Raw genomic sequence first — 21603 nt, 5'->3', positions numbered from 1 at the left:
AAACGCAAGATCCTGGCCCACCTGACAAAGAGGACGGAGAGGAGAACTCTCTCCTATTCCCGCAGACCAGCCTTCTGACCTGATGCAGGCACAGATCAGGGGACTTTTTCCTGTCCCTATCAGCCCAGGTTGGACCGTCAAGGTGAGAGAAACAATAACAGGGACAGGTTCAGACAACAGGCCCAAGCAAGGCGGCCCTTTCGAGGAGCCGGGGGGCGTCCCTACCACAGATCCAAGTGATGCCCCGGGGGCCCCCCCATTGGTGGCCGGCTAGCCCTTTTTGCTCAAAAATGGCAAGCCACCACCACGGACCTCTGGGTCCTAAATACCATCAGATTCGGCCTATCCCTAGAATTCCTCTCAACACCCCCGAACCAGTTCATTCCTTGCCCATCTCCAAAAGATCTGATCAAGAAGAATCTCTCCAAGGAGGCCATCCAACACCTCCTGGACTTTCTACTATAGAACCAGTAGAAAGAGATCAGTGGGGACAAGGATTCTATTCCATCCTATTCATAATCCCAAAGAATTCGGGGGGGGGGGAGTTGAGAGCAATACTAGACCTAAAGAGTCTGAACAGACACCTGGAGTGCAAAAAATGCAAACCCTTCACTCGATATTAGCAAGCATCAGGAAGGGGGACCTTCTGACGTCCATAGATTTGACGGAGGCCTACCTTCACATTCCCATACTTCCGGATCACCGGAGGTTCCTCAGGTTCTACCACACGGGTCAACACTTCCAATACAGTGCCCTAGCTTTTGGACTTTCTTCAGCTCCCAGGGTGTTCACAAAGGTATTGGCAACAATCGCCATGCACTTGAGAACAATTCCGGTGTGCATCCAATGCTATCTGGACAACATTCTCATCCAATCCTCATCGGTCCAGACAGCGCAGTCAGACCTGGCACTGATTCTGAAAACCCTTGAAGACCACGGGTTCTCAGTAAACTTTCAGAAGAGTCAGACCGTTCCCTCAAATCATCTTCTTCATCTGGGAGCGGTCATAGTCACACAAAAGTGCACGATCCATCTCTCTCAGGACCGTCAATGCAGCATTCGAACCCTCGTCAGGCTCATCTGAAGGAAACGGTCCTCAGTGCTGGCTACACTCTCACAGCTGCTAGGAAAGATGGTGTCATGCCTCGCAATCGTACCTTGGGCAAGGCTACACTCCAGAGAGCTCCAGTGGTTCCTACTTCCGTTTCAAAGGGGATAGGCTCCTCAAATTGAAGAGTGAAGGTTCCACCAAAGGTCCCGAGGTTGCTCCAGCGGTGGTCCTCCCCAGCGATGGGGAAGGGACACTTGTTCAGGGAAGCCAACTGAGTCACCCTTACAATGGATGCCAGCCTATTTGGCTGGGGAGCGCACCTGCAATCACAGCTAGCACAGGGTCAATGGTCAAAGAAAGACCTAAAGCACAACATAAACTCAGAGCCATACACCTGGCCCTCTGTCACTTCCACAGTGCAGTGGCGCATTGACACGTGCTCATACTCACGGACAACGTGGTGGCCAAAGTGCATGTCAACCGACAAGGAGGCACACGATCCAGGGCCCTCATGAACGAAGCACAAGCGCTGGGAACCTGGGCAGAAAACAACCTAGACTCTATCAAGGCCAAGCACATCTCAGGAGAAGCCAATTGCCAGGCAGACTTCCTTAGCAGGACAACGATAGACCACTCAGTGGAGCCTTCACCCTGCTCTCTTCAGAGAGGCAGCAGAGAGATTCAGCCATGCAGTGTTGGACCTGTTTGCCAGTCCAAAGAATACTCAGCTTCTGAGATTCTTCTCTTGTTTTCCGACACCAGGAGCAGAGAGAGCGGATGCACTTCGAGGCCACTGGCCGAAAGGACTGTTGTATGCATTCCCACCTCTTCCTTTGGTACAAGCAACCATCAGGAAGATATTGCAGGAGCAAGCGGTGATAATACTCATTGCATCACACTGGCCAAGACGGCTGTGGTTTGCCAATCTGTAAACCTATCTACACCTCCACCGTGGAGGATTCCACACGACCAAATTTCCCTCAACCAGGGGTCTCTGCTACATCCAGACCCACAGTGGCTCCAATTGACTGCCTGGCGCTTGAGCGGAGTCTCCTAGAGAGAGACAACTTCTCACAAAGAGTCATTAAGACTCTCCGGGCCTCTAGAAGGCCTACAACTAACAGGATCTATGATTCCACTTGGAAAAATTATTGCGGTTGGTGCAACAGGCAACATCTAGACCCATGCAACATCTCTATCCCAGATATCTTAGACTACCTAGCAGAAGGTCTGGATAGGGGATTAGCACCCAACACAATTCGTAGACAGGTGGCTGCCCTATCAACCATTCTTACCTACGGCAACTCCGAAACTTTAGCCAGACACCCAATAGTGTGATCCTTTGTAAAGGGCGCATCTAACAGTAGGCCACTTGTGGTACACAGATACCCTTCCTGGGATCTACCTAAGGTCCTACAGGCCATAACTTTACCTCCATTTGAGCCTGCCAGGACCTGTGACCTATAGTACCTGACCCTTAAGGTCGCCTTCTTAGTTGCTGTTACCTCAGCAAGACGCATCTCAGAACTAGCAGCCCTGTCAGTGAGGGAGGACCTTTGTACCTTCCACACGGACAGGGTGGTGTTACGTTTGGACCCCTCCTTCGTTCCAAAGGCCAATTCCCTATTCCACAGAGCACAGGAGGTGGTGCTACCAAATTTTTGCCCCGAACCATTCCATGAACTGGAGCGCAGGTGGCACACCTTAGACATTCACAGAGTTTTAAAGCAGTACATAAAGCAAATGGCACCCTTCCGTAGATCGGAAGCACTGTTTGTCTCCTTCCATTCTCACACAAGAGGTTGGAGGGTCACTGCATCAACAATCAGTAGATGGATTAAAAGGTGTATAGTGGAGGCATACAGGGGACAATCCTTGATGGTCCCCAGACAAATCACTGCACATTCCACGCACAGTGCTGCAACCTCAGCAGCATGGGCAACTCAGGCTTCGATTGAAGAAATATGTAGAGCGGCGACATGGACGTCGCCTTCCCCTTTTATAAGACACTACAAATTAAACAGATTCGCATCTGCGGAGGCCTCCTTTGGCAGGAGAGTACTCCAGTGCATAGTATCAGAGAATGGGACACAGGCCCAGATGGCATCCCACCCACAAGGACAGTGAGGCTTTGGTATGTCCCATTAGTGGATTCTCCACTCGTCACGCTGGAGAAGGGGCGTTGGTCTTACCTGAATGCCTTTTCTCAGCGTGACGATGGAGAAAAGGGCCAGTCAGGTCCTGTGAGGGGAGGGGATGGAGTCAACACAAGAAAACATAGCCAACTAGCTTTCGCCTCGTTGAGACTGGGGCAGGGAGGTCCCAGGAGGAGAGGCGGAGCAAAATTGGATGACTAGTCTACAGGCAGAAGACGAAGTTAACCCATTGGTGGATTCTCCATCGTCACGCTGAGAAAAGGCGTTCAGATAAGACCAACGCCCCATTTAAAGAGACTTGGAAGGAAATACACATTAATGCGAGTACAAAGTTAACAATCATGATTAAAGTGAAATCCATCTTTAATGTTCTTTCCCTTCTCTCAGGTACACACACATTTACATATTAACATATATAACATATTTGAATCAAAGGAGATTCCATAAATAAATTTCTAGTTTATTAAAATTATTGTCTAATTAAAAATGAAAATGGTCCTTTCTATCTCACTCATACTCATTCCAGAGTTACAGAAGTTAAATCATTCTGAGGATGGCTTTATTATGTATCAGCTACACTACTATGATTCTTTTTTACATATAAAAGTATTTTTGTTAAATTTTAATTCTGTGTTACTGTTTCTAAAATCTCAATTTTGCATTCTTTTTTTTTCTTTTTCTTTTTTTTGAAATTTAGTTGGGCTCTCCAAGCTACAGTCTTCCAGATACCTTGGAATTATACACTAATATATCTGGAAGCTACTTAAGGAAAACTTCCTGAAGTTTTTTCAACAAAGTTAGAGGAACATTGCAAACAAAAACTTTTAAATTTATTTTCCTGAGGATGGTGGGACAGACTCAGAGAAAGTAAGTGCCATCATTCCAAATTTAAGTTTTACAGTTCTGCAATAAGAGGAAAAAGTTAGGGAAAGGGCAGACCTTATTATTCATATCATGGTCCATCTTTTAGAATTCTGCCAGATTGAAGAGAAACTGCTATGCAAGGGTGCAAATTTCCGTATAGCAAACCCTCAAGCAAAATTCAGTGAACTTAAGAGAATAACTTTTAAGAAATGTAGGCAACATTATACCTTATGAATAGTCCTGGTGGATTCATTGGGATTATGAGTGATTTTTTTTTTCTTTTGGAGTAGTTCAGATTTTTTCTGTGTTTTGATGTATTATCCAAATTGTATGATATAAAGACAGAATTAACAAAAACATTTAGAAATCTGTTGTGTTTTCAAAATATACTGTCTGCATATCTTTTATAATATTCATTAAAACTCAATTTCATTGTTGTTTGGAGAGTAGCTTTGTTCTAGATGAAAGAAAACAAGCTTGCCTTATTGAAAGAATTTGTGTCTTAATGTAAGGATGGGTAATAACGCCTGGACATACGACAGTATCTGACATGGGATCCCAAATGGTTGCAGAACAATCTTTGCAACAAGAAACTGCCCACAGTGCTTCCTTGGATAGAAAATAACTCTAGTCTGATTGGCAGGAAGATCAGTTAAGAACAGATTTGAAAGAGATGTCCTTGATATTATGCACAGAGAGCTATTGTAACTCCATATAAGGTTTGGTGTATTACTTCTTTCCTCCTTTGCTTCTGTAAACATGTGATTAAATCCTGCAGTTCCTTGTTGCATTAGTAAAATTCATACTTGTTTTATTTTATTCTGTTAAATAAGGAAAAAGAATAAATACAGCGAGGGGAAAAAAATATTTGATCCTCTGCTGGTTTTGTATGTTTGTCCACTGACAAAGAAATGATCAGTCTATAATTGTAGTAGTAGGTTTATTTTAACAGTGAAAGACAGAATAACAACAACAAAAAATCCAGAAAATCGCATTTTAAAAAAGTTATAAATTGATTTGCATTTTAATGAGTGAAATAAGTATTTGACCCCTTTGCAAAACATGACTTAGTACTTGGTGGCAAAACCTTTGTTGGTGTTTCTTGTAGTTGGCCACCAGGTTTGCACACATCTCAGGAGGGATTTTGTCCCACTCCTCTTTGCAGATCCTCTCCAAGTCATTAAGGTTTTGAGAGGCTCGAACCTTCAGCTCCCTCAACAGATTTTCTATGGGATTAGAGTCTAGAGACTGGCTAGGCCACTCCAGGACCTTAATGTGCTTCTTGAGCCACTCCTTTGTTGCCTTGGCCATGTGTTTTGGGTCACTGTCATACTGGGATACCCAGCCACGAACCATTTTTAATACCCTGGCTGAGGGAAGGAGGTTCTCACCCAAGATTTGACAGTGCATGGCCCCCTCCATCGTCCCTTTAATGCGGTGAAGTTGTCCTGTCCCCTTAGCAAAAAACACCCCAAAAGCATAAGGTTTCCACCTCCATATTTGACAGTGGGGATAGTGTTCTTGGAGTCATAGGCAGCATTCCTCCTCCTCCTCCAAACATGGCAAGTTGAGTTGATGCCAAACAGCTCAATTTTGGTCTCATCTGACCACAACACTTTCACCCAGTTCTCCTCTGAATCATTCAGATGTTCATTGGCAAACTTCAGACGGGCCTTTCTTGAACAGGGGGGAACTTGTAGGAGCTTCTTCGCGGTGTAATGTGTTACCAATTGTTGTCTTGGTGACTATGGTCCCAGCTGCCTTGAGATCATTGACATGATCCTCATTTGTAGTTCTGGGCTGATTCCTCACCGTTCTCATGATCATTGAAACTCCATGAGGTGACATCTTGCATGGAGCCCCAGACTGAGGGAGATTGACAGTTATTTTGTGTTTCTTCCATTTGCGAATAATTGCACCAACTGTTCTCACCTTCTCACCAAGCTGCTTGGCGATAGTCTTGTAGCCCATTCTAGCCTTGTGTAGGTCTACAATCTTGTCCCCGACATCCTTGGAGAGCTCTTTGGTCTTGGCCATGGTGGAGAATTTGGAATCTGATTGATTTAAGAGAGTGCTCCTAATCTCAGCTCATTGCCTGTATAAAAGACACCTGGGAGCCAGGAATCTTGCTGACTGATAGAGGATCAAATACTTATTTCACTCATTAAAATGCAAATCAATTTATAATTTTTTTGAAATGCGTTTTTCTGGATTTTTTTGTTGTTATTCTGTCTCTCACTGTTAAAATAAACCTACCATTACAATTATAGACTGATCATTTCTTTGTCAGTGGGCAAACGTACAAAATTAGGTGGGGATCAAATATTTTTTTCTCTCACTTTACATGTAATATAACTTTGTTAGCAATTCCATTTACTCAGAAGTCTTCCTTGCACCTTTGATGGGGTGGGGGGAATCTTATGCAAAAAACCACATCTCAACCATTTATTGATTCATATCAATATGAACTTTTTTTTCCTGCCAGTGTTATATGATTGTTCTTTTAGCCAGTCTCTGTGCCTGAAAAATCTACACTTTTTGATGTTTTGATGGATGCCAGATACTGGAAATATAGCCAAGGAGAACATACACATTGTTTAACTTCATTTTAGGACTCTAGGAAATTAATTTCATGTTCTTTGGAGCAACTCTTCACTGATTAATCAAAGACATTTGAGCTTATGCTTCCATTATTTTTGTAAATAATTCCAATTTCGTCGCCTTCCTTCCACTTTCTGTGAAAGAGTCTGCCTAGTTTGGGATCCCTGGGGCCTTTTCTCTAAACCCCATGCTGTAGAACAGAGGTGGGGAATGATGGCCCCTTTATGACTTGTGGACTTCAACTCCCAGAATTCCTGAGCCAGTCATGGCTGGCTCAGGAATTCTGGGAGTTGAAGTCCACAAGTCATAAAGGGGCCATCATTCCCCGCCTCTGCTGTAGAACTTCAGAAGCAGGCAGGAGCTTCTGAACCAGGTCAAATGGTGTAGATTTCCACCTTCTATCAAATATGGATCAAATTAGGTAGAGCAGAGGTCCCCAGCCTTTGGGGCATCAGGGACCAGTTCCGTGGAGAGAGGTTTTTCCACGGACCGGAGGGTACGTGGTTTTGTTTGCTGCTAGCATCTCGCGGATGGGGCTTTGCTTATTAGTGCAGGTTGCTGGACCGGCCCACGGACCAGGGGTTGGGAACCCCTAAGGTAGAGTGATCATTTGAACTTACAATGCTGAAAAAAGCGACCTGTGACGATTTTTCACACTTACGACCATCGCAGCATCTCCATGGTCACATGATTAAAATTCAGCCGCTTGGCAACCGACTCCTATTTATGACATTTGTAGTTCCTGGGTTTATGTGATCACTTTTTGCAACTTCTGACAAGCAAAGTCAATGAGGAAGCCAGATTCATTCAACAACTAAATTACTAACTTAAGAACTGGCAGTGATTCACTTAACAATTATGTCAAGAAAGATCGTAAAAGGGGCAAAATTCACTTAACTGACTCACTTAACAATAGAAATTTGGGGCTCAGTTGTGGTTGTAAATTGAGGATCACTTGTACATTTTGCCAACTCTTTTTTTTAAAACAAACACGACTTGTAATAAACCTTAAAAGGATCCATTTGTAATATCTGCAATTAGTATTACAACTCCATTTGTTTTTTATGATACACCTTACTGTTTTGCAGCTGAGGGAAAAAGTGTCTCATATGTCCTGAAGCACTTTTAGTTTAACAAAGGTGATCTATTGTGCAATGCACAACTCTTAGAAATATTGTTTAAAGGAAGTACATGCTGTGCTGTTCTTCCACTTCATAGACCATTCTTTCTCTGTTCCTGCTGACACACCATTGGTAAAAATGAGCCAGGTCAGTGTTGATGGTATCTTCATTTGACTATTTTTTAAAAATTGCTTTTAATTTTTGTTTGCTTTGGGCATTATCCATTAGGAAATTCTTCTGCACTGTTCCAGTTAGAGTATATAGCAACTGAAAAAAAAAAAACACCAGAGGTTGAGAGGTAGATGTCTGACTTAATTTATTGTAACTTAAAATATTGAACTTTTTCAGAGCTTTGAGTTGCTAAAACATTGAAACAAACCTGCAATAAGATTGGTGAACTATAATATTTCATCATCATATCCTGGTGATAATCCTCTTTTTTGTGATTTAAACTAGGTTTCCCTACAGCATCAACATTAGATTTTGTTATATTTCACTGCTGTCTTACCTATTGCAGACAGCTTACCTGGGATTTATATGAATATTTGCAGTGAGACCCAGTTTTGTGCAGTGATTAACTGATCAGACTAGAAACTGGGAGACTATTATTCCTAGCTCTGTCTTAGGCAGAAAGTCAGCCACTTTCTCTCAGCTCTAGGAAGGAGGCAATGACAAACTACTTCTGAAAAATTGTGCCAAAAACTTGAGGGACCTGTTCAGGCAATTTCCAAGAATTGGATATGGTTGAACGGAAGAAAAAAAACATTGCAGTAAAGTTTTTTTGTTATTGTGATATTTTTCTGAGAAGATACAATTGATTAATTTAGCCAAAGTAGGCTTGTAAATTGAATTTTTGCGTTCCCTGCACCTTTTCCCCATGTTACATCCAACTTTTCTGTTTCCAAAATGGGAGGTCCTATCTTTCGTAATAACAGGCATATGAAGACAGGTATACAAGTGGTCTTTACTACACTTTCCTAAGAACTGAAGGTGTAGGACTGAATAAACCTAGGACTTCCGCTAAATCCATATTTCAAAGAAGAATGCTAGAAGGAACAATGTATATTATGCTCTGTAGATATTTCAAATGCCTGCAGATCCCTGTGAATGCTGACTTTGTTAAATAACTTTTTCCAAATCAAGAGAATAGTGAAAAGAAATAATGTAAAAAGAGGTTTCAGTGCGTGTCCGTATGATAATTCTCTGAAAACAGAACAGAATGGGACCAATTTTGGTGTGGTAGGAGAAGCCAGGAAAAGAAAGATGGAAATGAATTCAACTATGGTTTGTAGAGAAAAACAAATGCATCTTTATTGTCTATGGAGATTCTCCAGCATGGAAGGAATGTAGAATCCACACATGGGTATTAGAAGTCCTCTAGCCCAGTTAGACCAAAGAATCAAAGTTGCCACGCCCCTGCTGGGCCGAACCATGCCCCAGTTTCTTTTTTGTCTCAGCCCAGAAGAGACGTGTGCACTTTGGCTCCCGGTTTGAGAAAAAGACTTAGAACAGGTAGTATTTGCCTTACTTTTGCGTGGATTCTTCATTCCCTTGGCTGAATAGTCAGCACTGGGCTCAGTGCTGAACTAACTGGCTATCAGCTTGCTTTCCTTGCCTTCAGCAAATTCGCCTGCTGCTCAGCTGATTGGCACAATTTCTTTTATAGCCTCTCCTGGTTCCCTTTGACTTGTAAATTCTGCCGGTTCCTCTTTGCTTTGCTTAATTCTGCCGGTCCCTCTTCTGCTGTTTGTTCACAGATTTGGTTTCTTTCACTTTCTTTTCCTATGGCCGTCGCGGGTGCCATTTTGAAGCTCACCGTGCGTTCGTTGCTTCCCAGCAGAGTTCTATTAAAATTTTGCTGTTCACTCCCTCAGTCAGTGGGGGGAGGAACACCTTCCCTAGAAATTTGAACAGCGAGGGACAGGATTTCCTCACCTTTGTTGGGGATATAGGGGCTCCTTATCCACCATTGCGTCCCAGGCCCTTTACTTCCAGGATCGCGGATGACATTTTAAGCCACCACATGGCTGATAGTGGAATCTCTGGTTTCACTCTTTCTCTTGTTTCATCTTTATCTGTGCATAGAGGGTTCATTGGCATTGATCAATTGCTATCTGTTTTCACACATACAGTGTTAAACACCTTCCAGATCCTGCCTGCCAGATTGCTCTAACTGTGTACTACAAACATTTGGGCTGTTTCTTACAATGCCTGTTCCCGCTGTCTGCATCTAGTGGACTGGCAATTGCTGTCCTAGCCACCACTAAGTGAGACACGAGGGTCACCCATTAAAATAATAATAATAATATAAAATTAAATAACAATAATAAATAAATTGTTTACAGTACAAATCAGCAAGGGCACTGAACAATTGAAACGGGAGAGGGCAGCTCCCTTGGGTGGAGCGTGGCTTATATCACACTGTGTGACTCTGCATTTAATGGCAGGCCGGACTTCACAAACCCTCATGCAGGCCTGTACCACCTAGGTGGGCTGTAGACTGCAGACCAGGACAGCTTCAGAGATCTTCTGGAAAACTACTGTTTTTTTATTCAAAATGGCGGATAACACTGTTCCACAGGCTTCCACTTCCAGTGGAAATAAGAAACGCAAGTCACCCAACCAAGAAGCAGCCGCAAAGGTCAAGGCCAAGACTAAACGAGCCTCTAAGATGGCTGAAAAGCAGGCACGTAGCAGACATAGGGCATTGGAAATACAGTTTTCCAAGGCCCAACAGCGTGCAGCGGAGGCCCAACCTGCCTCTATTCCCCCCACTCTTACATCTACGACAGGGGGCCCACGGCCCTCACCCTTGGCACGGGCTTGGTCCCCTAAGCAGGCTCTAGGAGAGGGTCCCTTACTTGGATTCAACCGGGATCACCTTTCTCTTTTTGAACAGGATCTGAAGATGCAGGTTCAAGATCTAGTTCCGGCCACTGAAATCATTTCTCCTTCAATGGCTGGTGGAGCTCCGGGGAGTTTCTCTATTACAGGTCCTCAAATCCCGTCGGCGTCTTTCACTCCTCCTTCTCCATTCAAAGCCTACTTTGACTCAATCAGTCAAGTATTTCTTCACAGAAAAATGTCAGTTTACTGAAACTTTTTTCTTTTTCCATTCAATCATGTCCGATTCTTAGAAATTGCTTGGACAGGTCCCTGCAATTTTTGGCACACTTTTTCAGAAGTAGTTTATCTAGTTTGGGTAATGAATCATCTGCAAGAGAACAACCAAGCTCAGAGAACACCAAAGACCCCTCATTTCAATCCTGAGCTACAAATATTCTCCTTCAAAGTTTGATTTGTTTAAAATGGAGTTATATTTGTATGCATCTTGCCGTATTTTTGTGTGTGCATAAAGTCCCTATTTTTTTCTTTTTTCTTTTTGTTTTAGTTCTCCGTTTTCTCTGTAGGATAAGCAATAAATATACGTAAAAACAAAGTGTATCTATGTAATATTATTTTATCCTTTTCATAGCTTGTATTAGTAGAAAACAAAGAATACACAAAATATATTATACAACTAGATGAGATGGATCACTCCTTAACTCCATAACTCTCAATTTAAGAGCATGAGATGTGTCCTTAAAGACGATCTATAGAAAGAGAGGCATTATATTGACTTAAATCTTGAAATACAACTTAAGTTTGGGTGGTTTAGCAAATGTACCAAGTTGCCAGCCTTCCCACTGGCAATGCATAGGTGTTATGAAGCCTGATTTCAAGCAATTACGCTTTAGATGTGATTAGACAAAACAACAGTTTGATAGCTGAGGTAATTTTCAGCCTTTCAGTAATTTCAGCAGCTACATCTGAAGTCACTGTGTGTTTTGCTGTGTGGAAAAGTTGTGGCCTATTTTCTCTCAACTTCATTACCTTTGTATGAAATTCTAATTATTAACATCCAGGAAATATTATAGATGCTGAATTGTACAGCAAGAACACATCCATAAATTTGTTCACTGGATTTTGCTACAGATACTTACATTTGTCACTTCTTCCAGAATCCAAAAGTACACACATTCCTTTCCAGAAAATGTTCATATTTGTATTTGAAAACCAGACACTAGCATGAAGTGAATAATCCTAATTTCCTGTCTTATCTACAATGTTTTATAAAATAGTTGAAGGCAGGGACCCAGGTTGGGTGGTGGATCAAATATTATTGATGTTGGTTCAGATTGCAGATTTGGGGGTAATCAAATTCAACAAAAGCAGCCATACCCATTTATAAGTGAAAATATTTTTCCATTTATGTTCAGGAGGCATATTCCACAGAGGAAAAAAAATGTTTCACCTTTTTTAATTGGACAAATGAGCTTGCTACAGGATAGCCACTCCCTACATTTCTAAAAATTATTTGGTTTCTCTTTTGATGTGGTGTTGCACTTCCTTTTATCTATGCCATGAAAACCATAGTAGTTTATTAATTATACAATTAGCTGATAAACTTGACTAATAGTGTATAATTTTCAATCTGTTTTCTAGAGGGCTGCTTCTGACATTTTCAGACTAATTTATCCTAGTGTATTACTACACATGTTGTAACGTGCATACACATGCAGATTAGGATGCTTATGTGCAAGTATTCAAAAGTGAATTCCTCTGTGCCTTTGGGGTTTGAGGCCTTTTTTCCCCCTTTCATGTGGATGTTGCCTCCTGGTGACGTTTTTGGAAGTGGTTTGCCATTGCCTTCTTCTTAGGGCTGAGAGAGAGCGACTGGCCCAAGGTCACCCAGCTGGCTTTGTGCCTCAGGCGGGATTAGTATATACAGTCTTGTGTGTTTTAACCTTAGCAACTAAACCAAACTGGCTCTCTATATGTGTCTAGCTCCTGATATTTGAAGGAAATGGATTTCTTGATTTATAGTACTATTCAGCATTAACAAGTATCTAGATTCCTTTCCCTTACCAGTTCATATATAGAAGCGTTCATTCCAACCGTCAGTTTGTTATATTAGCCACATGGCCAAATGCAAAAAAATGTATTCTGTTAGTTTTCCTTTCTTTCTAATTCCTCCTTTTTTTTCTTTTTTTCTTTTTTCTTTGCACTGCGTTGTTGTTCCATCCAACTCCCACAAGACATATGGCCAAATTGTAAAACTGGTGATGGCCCTAGGTGGTTAAAATAATTAATGAGCTGTTGGGAAATGTATTAGCATCTGCTATTCTAATTTGCTATTAAGCACAGCTGCGGGTAGAAAATTTCAGATAGAAGGTATCCAACTGCATATTTGCTTCCCTCCAGCCTAGGCTGAAGGGTTCGGTTTTTAAAATTTTAATGAAGTAGTTTTGCCATAAAACAGGGTTAGATTTAGTGTGCAGAGGCTATAAAATAAAAATATTTTTTCCCCATAGGTTTTAATGCTTGATGTGTTTGACAGGCAACACGATTGTGTATACTTTTACTCGGTGGGAAGTCCCGTTGAATTCTCTTGGATTGCCCCCAAGAAAGCATACATAAAATTCTCTAGTAGGAACATTAATAAATAAAATGCATGTAATTATTTAGCATATATTATGTGTGTCAGTGTTCTTCCTGAACACACTCCAAAGACGTTGGGCAGAATCGAATACAGTTGTATACATTACATATACCATTGTTCCTGTTAGATTTAGATGGGACGCTGAGGCGGAGTTCTGGAAAAGGCAGATGTTGTGTTCTCTGTGAGCTACCTGATTCTCTAGTTTGGTGATGGCTCAAATATTGATTTTTTTTTTTAAGAAAAAAGATGTAAAGAATGACATCTTTTAAGATTTTTTTTTTAAAAGAAAGAAAGACCCTTAAAACTGCTGCATTTTCATGATTTCCTTGATCACATTTGGGTATACATGATGAATAAGAAAGGTGGGAATAGGTTGTTTGCTAGAATTTGGTTTTGTCAACCTGTCATTCCCCCCCCCCTTTAATGTAGTGTCACATAATGGACCACTCTAAAGGGCTTTCGTACAATTTGTTTTTGCTCATTACAGTTTTGATTACCATTATCTTTCTAGGCTTTATAAAGAGCACTAGGAAAAAGAGCACTAGTGAAAGCAATGAAACTTTGCATAGGTAGCCCTTGACTTAACACTGTAATTGGCCCCAAAATTATGGTCGTAAATTGTGCAGGTCATGAAATGGCTCATCTTTTGTGTGGTGGTCATTAAGCCAAAACAGCAGTTGTAAAGTAAACCTATTGTTCGCTATGTTTTTTGTTTTGCTTATGGAAGTAAACGCTACACTGCAAGCAGATGTAAATGCAGGCCGGTTGCTGAATGCCCAAAATGTGGTCACGTGACCACTGAGAGGAACACAACCATAAAAACTGTGAATCTGAGTCATAGCCTGGGGGAGATCCATCATAACTTCAAAAGGTTGCTAAGTCACCAGTAATGAGTTGATAATTACCTGTATAGTATCTAACTATTAAAAACCGCTATAAGAATTTTATTTGAGGCTGTTTTAAGAAAAGCAAAATGGGCAGTAATGTATTCGTGGTGATTGGGTGGAATAAGCTTTTTAGGCAGCTGTTAACATACTTTTTAAAAAATGTATAACTTGAAAAACTAACCTTAACAAATCTAATCAGTGTACCAACAGCAACAGCAATAAGCAAATATAAGAATAAATACATAGAATACATTTGGGGTACCACAACCAGAAAAGCCTATCAACACTACAATCCAGTTAGAAAAAAGACTTTAAAGTAAAACAAAGTACAAGCTTGTAGCCATGTATACGCAAGGTCTGAAATGGTATAGGGTTTCCTGCCTGAGCACGGGGTTGGACTAGATGACCTCCAAGGTCCCTTCCAACTATTATTATTATTAGCATTAGCATTATCAGTAACCAGCAAGTCAAATTTAGCCTTTAAAGAAATAATAATAATAATAATAATAATAATAATAATATGATAATAATAATAATAATAATAATAATAATAATAATAATAATAATAATAATAATAATAATAATAATAATAATATGATAATAATAATAGATGAGAAAGAACTGGAGAAGATAACAAAATACAAAGACCTACAAATAGAAATAGAAAGACTGTGGCAAAAGCAAGCAAGGGTAGTACCAATAGTATAGGCTCCTTGGGTGCAATCCCAAAACAACTGGAGCACCACTTGAACACCATTGGCATTGACAAATTCGCTATTAGTCAATTGCAAAAGGCGGCCTTATTAGGAACTGCTTCCATCCTGCGACGATACCTGTAATACCATCAAACATCCACATCTGCCTATCCCAGGTCCTGGGTAAGGACTCGATAGGTAGACAAAATGCCAAAACCAGACTGAACATCTGGCTGACTGTGCGATGATCCGTAATAGTAATAATAATACCTTGGTATTAATGTGCTAATTTCATATGTTGAAATTATATTTGTTTTGGTGCTATATTTGTTTTGACTTATTTACATATGAACTTTATTTACCACTGTTCCTTGAGCGCAAACCAATCTGAAGGCCATGTTGTATAAAATGTTATGGGAGAGGCATATATATAAGTACTGCTCAATCCCGTGGTTCTTAGACTTTGTAATATTCCCTAAAACAATAAATGAATTAATGTAATTACCCATTAGTAAAACTTATATTATTAGGTTTCAATTTGCACAAGAAATAAAAAACGGCATTAATATTATGAAAGGTTAATCCATATTTTATAGGAGTTTACAAACTTTACTATACAATATAGTACCTCCTTACTATGGGTTTGTATTGGTAAAATGAGGGTCAGAGCCCAGTATAAGTTTCGATGTTACTTTCATATTGCCTGCCCATGCCCAAGTAGATTTTTTTTAAAAAAGTGATTCCTCCCATTTTGTTTTGTGATCCCACAAGGGGAAGGCGACCAACCCACAGTGTGCAAAACCTCAGTGTTATCTAAACACATCCCCTGCTTTTCTTCTATCATGACACTCAAAACTGGCTTCTTGAGTTCCTAGCGATTCCCCATCCAGCTACTGCTGTCAAAATGTGTACAATTAAATTTCAATTTTTAAAAATCTGTTTAAGTAGATATTGGCAAATCATCTTGTTTTTTTATACTTAGCTAAGATTATGGCATTGTGCTTCTGGAAGCATACACATTTTTGGAAATCTGCATATCATACCTTGAATGTCAAATGTTAGACACCATGTGGTTTATAAATGGACTAATCTGTTTTTTACTATATTTTATTAGCTGTGGGAAACACTTGCCTCTGCAAAGTTTCAGGAACCTTTAATGCAATTTACTGATCACTGGTGAGCGGGAAATATAAGGTAGTTAAATGTAATTATATCATGCATTTCAATTAAAAATTACTTTATTTTTACTTTTGTTTGTCTTCTTTCCTTGGCATGGAACCAGTTTGTTTCTCCGGTTAGATGTATCCCTGAATTTCAATTTTTAATTAATCTTAAAAGGATAAGATGGCAATAACCAATTACTACAGATTATCCTTGGGTTAAACATGATATGTTAAGTACAGTACCATGAGTTCAGAATAGTGGGGCAGCTTACAAATGTATTAATCATATTTTCCTAAATTATAAAAGATTCTTCTTGAGCCATTCTAGTCTAGGCAGGTTATTACTTACAACTTTGTGTGATAAACTTCTTATAGTTTATATAACTAGATTTACTACCTAATAGAATTGAAACTATCCCGACACCAAGTTGAAATGTAGCGAGACTATCAAATTTATTGTCTTAGTGAAGTCATAACACATTCAGAAAGAATATTGAAAATTAGTTCTTAAGTTTATACCCAGTAATACAAATACACAAAGAAATGTATTTTTCAAATATGTGCTTATTAAGAGTGTGACTTATAAAATGCTCAGGTTTCTTCCTCTTTTTCCATTTTTTATATGGAGGAACTTATGCTAGATGTGAGTCCAACTAATAACAGAAATTATCTGGATTTCTTAAGTTGTTCATTAAACAATTCAAATACAATACAAAACGAATATCAACTAACAGGAACAATTATCAGTACAAAATAGAAATCATGGAATAAATCTCTGAAGACTAGGGTAATAGTTTTAATCAGGGGATGACACTTTTAAATTTTGGGAGGACTTTGTCTCCTGCTCAAGAGACAAAGTGTTAGTGCTAAGAGAGCCTCCTTCAAGAAATGGAAATTTAAAGAATCTGGTAGTATCTGTTGAGACTGACAATTTAAGGCATAAGTTTATTTAAGACATAAGCCTGCATCTGATAAAAAGAGCTGCAGCTCATGAAAAAATATACCTTAAATAGTATTGTTAATTTTGGTTATGGAACCATCTGTTCCTTGTGGTGTCTACCATCTTGTTAGACTGGAAAAGAGTCAGGAGAAGCATGCACTGAATCCTGTCTGCAAGAAAGTGTCATTTGCCATGGCTTTGCCATTAAGCTAGGCCTCTTGACAGCATGGGTGAGCCCATGTCATGGTACATTGGAGCGTGAGTCTTCTCAGCTCCTATTCTTATTTTTGTTGTCTTTAACTCTGGTTGTTTTTACTGATTTGTTTCAGTTGTGAGACACCCAGAGTCATATGAATGAGACAAACAGCTTATAAAATTTACTTAATGAATAAATAAAATGTTTAACAAATCATCTCAAAAGATGTTACCCGATTCTCTCTGAATTTTGGCCACCGTTGAGGCCACATGACTCTCCTTCCACAATATATTCTATAAATGGAGCGACACAGATTTCTTTGTGATAGCTTACCCAACAGCCAGGCACTTTGGAGAAAGAAACTAAAAGCTTTGGGCAGTTAGATTCCTTAGATCTCTAGTTAAGCTAGAAATACAATAAATTCATTATTGGTTTAGTCATAGGGACTTGTGACTTTGGTATGCATTTGCTAGTCCGTGTATGCATATTATTGCATATAACAAACCAATTGTTACTCTTACAAAAAAAGGTCTTTTCATGGTGATGACATCTCAGAGGTGTGATGGTTAAGTATGCTAAATGGATTACTTTTTATGATTAGTATAATCACTGCCAACACTGCATTGCTTGCTTGTCAGCAGTAAGGTGGTATCTAAAGGTATTTTTCTGTAGCATCTGCTGGTATATTTTAACAGGTTTCCATTGAAAGCTGAACATTATTTATTTTCATGGATCATAGGACCCTTATGTTGGCATATTGTTCCTTTGCAGGGCATACATCAAGTAGCTATGATATATATACAGGTATTTCTTGACTTATAAAAGTTCATTCAGTGACTGTTTGAAGTTACAACAGCACTGGAAAAAAAATGACTGATGGCCGGTTTTTCACATTTACAATCATTGTAGCATTCCCATGGCCACGTGATCAAAATTCAGATGTGTGGCAACTGGCTCTTTATTTATGACAATTGCAGTGTTCCTGGGTCATATGATCCCCTTTTGTGACCTTCTGATCGGCAAAGTCACGGGGGAAGCAAGATTAATTTAACTATCATGTTACTAACTTAACAACTGCAGTGGTTCACTTAACAACTGTGGCAAGAAAAGATCATAAAATGAGGCAAAACTCACTTAGCTGTCTCACTTAGCAACATAAATTTTGGGCTCAGCTGTGTGGTCATAAGTTGAGGACTCCCTGTAACTCTGGGGAAAAGACAAGATTTTTTATTTTCCATTAGATATGACCCTGGTTAGTAAGAATTAATTTAATTCTCTGTCTCTATGTTTACGTAAGTAGACACACACACACACACACGCATATATATAGTAGATTGTTTTACTCATCAGTTGTAGAGTCAAATACTTATGTCTCCATATTGACTCGTTTGTTGTGTGAGCACACTGTGCATGCAGAGGATAAGCTTCTCTATTATAACCCAATTGAGTTAATATCAAAAATGGGCTCTGCACTCTGACTTTCCTGTTCACAGCTAGCCTCGTTCACTACGTATTGGTAGTTCAGTTCAAAGGAGCAACAGGAAGAACTGTGGTAGGCTGTTGTAGTCATTCCAATTTATCAGAGTTCTCACCGACCCCATGCCAGACCACACAAACTGTAAATAGCTATGTTTAAAGTCCCTCACAAAAGTCCTACTTTGCATAAAAATACTTTTTCCTCCTGATTTTTGCTAAGACTCTCCAAATATAAGGGAATTTTATTCCTTCCTGTGCCTTTAATACAATTAAACATTAGCCTTTAATACAATTATGGCAGGCTGGTTGTGGTGATTATTGTCTAAAAATTCATGTTTATGGTGCTCAGTGACTATATATCCCACTGCTATACATGGAGGGCTCAGTATCTTCAAGCTGAGATGGCCTTGAACCAGGAAAACTGGTCCAAGGTAGTTTTTCCCAACGGGTACCCTCTGGGTTTTGCTGGTTCCAGCTCCTGCCACTGAAAGCTAGTTACAAGCCAGAGAGCATCAGCTTGGCCGTAGCTTGTCTAAATTAAAACAAGACTGTAGCCTTGTTTTCCCTAAATGACCCTGCTGGTAGATAGGTTGTCTCAGGTGCTTTGAAATTATTCCCTACCTACAAGTGATTAAGACACCATGATTTGGGATGTCTACTAAATACACAAGGCTGTCATCTGGAGAAAGAATTTTCTTCAGCAGATTTAGTTTATTTCTTCAAAGAAAAAAAAACTGAGCCAGATGTAGTCTTTCTACTTCCCCCCCCCCAAAGATATTAATTCAGAAATAATTAGGAGGAGAAAAGAATACACAGCAAAGGCAGCTCAAGCTGCATATACTGCTTGGCATATTTGCTGGCTACAGAAGCAGAAACGAAGAGCACTGAACAGGAAAAGTGTAAGGAATGCATATTTTATAGCAGATAAAAAAATTAAAACTTAGGAACATGATAATTGGCTTTTGGCATATTAAAGCTATACATGTGCAGTTCTTATGGCAGAATATATTTAGGAATGTTCTGGAGAGTTAAATCATCAAAGTATAAAAATATTTTTCATAAAAATTTCAAATAATGTTTTTGAAAACCATCCTTAAATTTACTCAATTTTTATTATCACAGCTGTATCACAAAAAAGCAGACCTAGAACAATTGTTAACAAATGTTTTTTTTTTTTTTTTTTTAAAAAAAGACAAAAATCGACAGATTGCTGAAAGGAAGAGACAGCTTGAAAAGACAAACCCATTCGAGTCACCTTGGTATGAGAATCCAACAGAAAACACTTTTTTCAAGAAATTAACATACAAACAAGAATGACCTATTAAGCACTTTTAATATATAATTAGGCTTGATAGAATATTTAAGCGAGCTCTACTTTTCATGCTACTGAAAAATATCCTATCATTTAGAAAATGAAAATGCTCTCCTTCGAACAGTTGTAACCTGCCACCTATCTTCGCGTGGATATTTTTTTTTATTGGTGAGGGTCTTTTGTTTGTTCATTGTCTCTCTATCCTTGTTCTTTTTTTTTAATAAAAAGTTTTTTATTTTCCATTTATTCATACAAAATACAATTCAATTCACAAGATAAAATAAATTCCTAACCATTGGTACCGCCTGCCCATTGCCCCCAGGCCGCGTCCACCCTCTCTAAATCCTTCCCTACTTCCCTCCTCTTTCTCTCCTCCCCTCCTACTCTCTTCCCCTCCCCTTCTTCTCTAACCATCCTACTTCCTCCCTACACCTTCCTCCCCTCTCATCCCTCTCACACACGTGAACGCAGCATAGGGGAAATGCCCAAGCAGCACCTCTCTATAAACTACCATGACTATATTATCATTACCCACCCACCCACCCTCAACCCTCCCCCCCTTGCTTCCCAGAGCAGAGTACAGGGTTATTAATAAAAAAAGTTAACAATAATAAAAAGGAAAAGAAAAAAGAAAAGAAAAAAAACATCATACTTAACCTTTAACTCCTCTTAAATTAAGTCATATAAACAAATCTCTACAACAGTTACCATAAAATTTACTCTATCCTTGTTCTTTAGTGATATGCATTCCTCCCTTTTTTTCCTCTTGAGCTGCCTATATTTTTCTTCCTTTCATTGTAAATACTACTACTATTACGACGACTACTACTACTACTACTAATAATAATAATAATAAAATAATAATAATAAAGTTGGAAGGGACCTCATCTAATCCAACCCCTCGCTCAGATAGGAAACCCTATATACCATTTCAGACAAATGGCTGTCCAGTCTCTTCTTAAAAACTTCCAGTGTTGGAGCATCCACAACTTCTGGAGGCAGAATGTCTAAACAAGCAGATAACTGACAGAGAAAGAATTGTTGCCATGATTTGGTCTCTGCCAGGTTGTAGTCTTCATGTTTAATCTTTGCTAGATTTCAAATCCTAAATAGTCTGCTAGTGAGTATGTGTGTGGGGGGGGGGACAGAAGCCTTGCAGATGTTCCTGATCTTCCAGTAGTTCCAGTTCTCATGGCCATTGGTGAGCCACAGTGGGAATTATAATTAGGTAACGTAAGGAGGCCGGTAGGTTCCTTCTCCTGAGACAGTTCCTATTCCAGTTAACTTGATTTACCCTTCCTGCCTTCGTGGCACTCTTATTTTGTTATTGTTGTCAATGTTGTAAGGATGAGAAAATGTTACTGAAAAGTCCTATTTCCAGATCAAAGCTTCTGTCTGCTGAGTCCTTTCAAAGCCTTCTGGAGGTTTTTAACCTTTTGCTGAGAACGATTTTGCTTCTTTTTGCAATATGTACCTAACCTTGAAACAATCTGTTTTAAGCTCTTTGTATTTCCAGCATTAACCTTTTATTTTCTGTTGCTGTCCAGCTTGGTCATTTCCACGTTGGTTTTGTTTTTAAGTCACATCAAAGGCCAGAGAAACATTTCTTGGGAAGGCAGGCCTACATCTTGGGAGGGAGAAGAAAATGCTGCCATGTTC

General features: G+C 39.7%; 1 protein-coding gene across 17 annotated transcripts in view; it reads left to right on the top strand.

Annotated features, from left to right (window-relative positions):
* ZNF462 (zinc finger protein 462) overlaps nucleotides 1-21603 on the top strand; it is a 199808-nt gene that overhangs the window by 63173 nt on the left and 115032 nt on the right. The window contains exon 1 of one of the 17 annotated variants that reach the window (XM_039339101.1): nucleotides 3393-4074. The exons of the other annotated variants lie outside the window; for them this stretch is intronic. The gene's annotated coding sequence lies outside the window, so the exon portion shown is untranslated. Of the gene's footprint in view, nucleotides 1-3392; nucleotides 4075-21603 lie in introns of those variants that run through there. 17 annotated transcript variants of the gene reach the window in all.

This window comes from Crotalus tigris, unplaced genomic scaffold (genome assembly GCF_016545835.1).
Source record: "Crotalus tigris isolate CLP2741 ecotype Arizona unplaced genomic scaffold, ASM1654583v1 scf7180000017729.2337069, whole genome shotgun sequence".
NCBI lineage: Eukaryota > Metazoa > Chordata > Lepidosauria > Squamata > Viperidae > Crotalus > Crotalus tigris.
This window is presented reverse-complemented; position numbering and strand designations above follow the sequence as displayed.